The sequence below is a fragment of the Myotis davidii genome, unplaced genomic scaffold, assembly GCF_000327345.1.
Source record: "Myotis davidii unplaced genomic scaffold, ASM32734v1 scaffold1149, whole genome shotgun sequence".
In the NCBI taxonomy this organism is placed as follows: domain Eukaryota; kingdom Metazoa; phylum Chordata; class Mammalia; order Chiroptera; family Vespertilionidae; genus Myotis; species Myotis davidii.
In genome coordinates, this window is record NW_006300370.1 from 98,773 (window position 1) to 101,218 (window position 2,446).

The 2,446-nt window shown below is 40.7% G+C and overlaps 1 protein-coding gene across 1 annotated transcript in view; it reads left to right on the top strand.

Moving 5' to 3' along the window:
- The window catches only part of HEATR5B (HEAT repeat containing 5B), a 103,139-nt gene that overhangs the window by 88,580 nt on the left and 12,113 nt on the right, over nt 1–2,446 (top strand). The window lies entirely within an intron of this gene.

Genomic DNA, 2,446 nt, shown 5'->3' on the forward strand with positions numbered 1-2,446 from the left:
ACTTCTGTATTGAGGAAGGGCTCTCTGTACTTACTATGGGGGCATTAGGCAGGAAAAACATACAAATATAAATGATAGAAAATAATTTAGGCCAAGAGTTTTTGTTTGATCAAATTTCAGGAGACTTGCCACCACTCATTGGTACCCAGGCTGCAGGTTGCAGGGGATATTTGTGTGTTTTTCTTTTGTTTTTTTATAACTCTTTATTGTTGAAAGTATTACATATGTCCCCTTTTTACCCCCATTGCTCCCCCCCCATTTTGTTTTTTAATAGCTCGTTGTCTCTGGGAACATGTGACCTGGTCAGAGATGATGGTATTAAGTAAATAGAAACATTTTGGGGGGCTTATTTTTCTAGTTGATACTACACAAGAAAAATACAAAAATTAGAAGTATAAGTAAAATAAAAAAGCAGACTCAATTCTGCATCTGAGTTTCATTCATTCATTACACAAATCATTTAGTGTTTGTTAGTTGCCAGGCACAGTACCTAGGCACTGAGTGTAGTAAAGTGGGGAAGATAGATCATTAAAAACAAGTTTTAAAAACATTCCTTCTTTTAGCCCTTTTTTCACTCCCGTATCATTATACTAGTCTGCGACTTCATGGAAGGCTAAAACCATGTACTACTATTTGTCTTTGTTGCCTCACGTCCTACCACAATAGCAAATATGAGGCAAAAATAAGTACCTAGTAAGGATTTGATGAGTGAATGGTTAAATATACTGCAGTGCTTATGAGATATTTTTGTAAAATGTCTATATAATAATAAATATGGGGTAAGCAGTTTAAAATCACTAGAAAATATGAATGTGATACATTTATAACTTGAGATCCAAAGTCCTTACATCAAAAGTTAATTGGCTTCTGTTTCTAAATATTCAGGGTTAGTATTTCTGACTGACTGTAACTATTACAGATCATTGCAGTGTTAAAGAATGCTTTTTCTCAAAAATGAAGAGTCATTGTTTCCTGTAATTATTGTCTAGAACTTAGAATGACTGCATCGTAGCTGTGTGTTCATTGTAGGAATAGAGATAAGACCCTTCCACCCATCAAGAAGCTTGCAGTGTATACACACATACATAGACTTCCTCATTGAGTACAACAAAGATATCACCGTGTAGGGGAAATCAATTTTCTCAAGATTTTTACCTGGTACAATTTTCTTTCTTTCTTTTTTTAAAAATATATTTTATTGATATTTTACAGAGAGGAAGTGAGAGGGATATTTAGAAACATCGATGAGAGAGAAACATCGATCAGCTGCCTCCTACACACCTCCTACTGGGGATGTGCCCGCAACCACAGTACATGCCCTTGACTGGAATCGAACCTGGGACCTTTCAGTCCGCAGGCCGACGCTCTATCCACTGAGCCAAACCAGTTGGGGCTGTTTGAAGTACTTTAGAATATATTTCTGTATTAGCTTTTAAAAAAACAAACACCAAAAACTTTTGTGCAGAGATGATTTCCCAAAAACACCTTAAAACTTCTAGAAGGAAAGTGTTGGTGGGAGTTCTGATTCTTTAATTGTGCACTAAGCATGTTCCCCTTCCTCCTGGCAGGAGGCAGGTTGTCTATCTTCACAGACCTTTGTCCCAGTAGGTTGCTCCTGAAAGGGGGTAAGCCCTGCATCTCCCTCGCGCTGCTGCCTGTTAGGTCAGAGTCGCCTCCCTGTCTATAATGGGCAGGGGTGGGATACAGCAGGGACTGTTGAGGGCATACGGATTGATGAACAATTTCCGGCACAGAGGACTTGTGACTTCTGACCTTGCACAAGGGTACCACAGACATAGCCGGGTGAGGACAGCTTAATCATGTCGAGTAAGCCCCTTGTCTGTGGCTGTGTCTCTGGCCTTTGCCCCCTTTGCAAAAGGCTTGAGTTTCTTGGAGACCCTGGAGGTTCAGACTTGGGGTTTGTGTCTGGAAACCTGTGTCCTGAGCTATGTAGGCTTTTCTGGTATACAGCCAGATGTGGAGGCTTCACTCACCAAACAGGAGGAGTGGGTCTGCCAGTATAGGTTGGAGGACAGCTGGAGGAGGGATCCAGGGGAAGGCTTCAGAGCCGAAATCATTCTGTGACTTGCAGTCTGTTGAAGAAACCAGGTCATTTGTCTTCTAACGTTTCCCGATTACATCTCTGTGGAGTCATGTAGCATGCGCCTCTCTGTACATCCTGTAAATGAGCAGTTGGTGCTGGCCACTTTGATCACATTCAGGTTCAGTTCTCACACACCAAAGTCTGGTGGTGGTGCCTTCTTTATTAGGAAGCATTTGCTATTCATCCATTTCTCTCTCTATGTTGTCAACAGCCCTTTAAAACCATAATGGCTTAGATCAGCCGTGGGCAAACTAAGGCCCGCTGGCGGATCCGGCTCGTTTGAAATGAATAAAACTAAAAAAAAAAAAAAAAAAACAAACCCCTTTTATAAAATGATGTTTT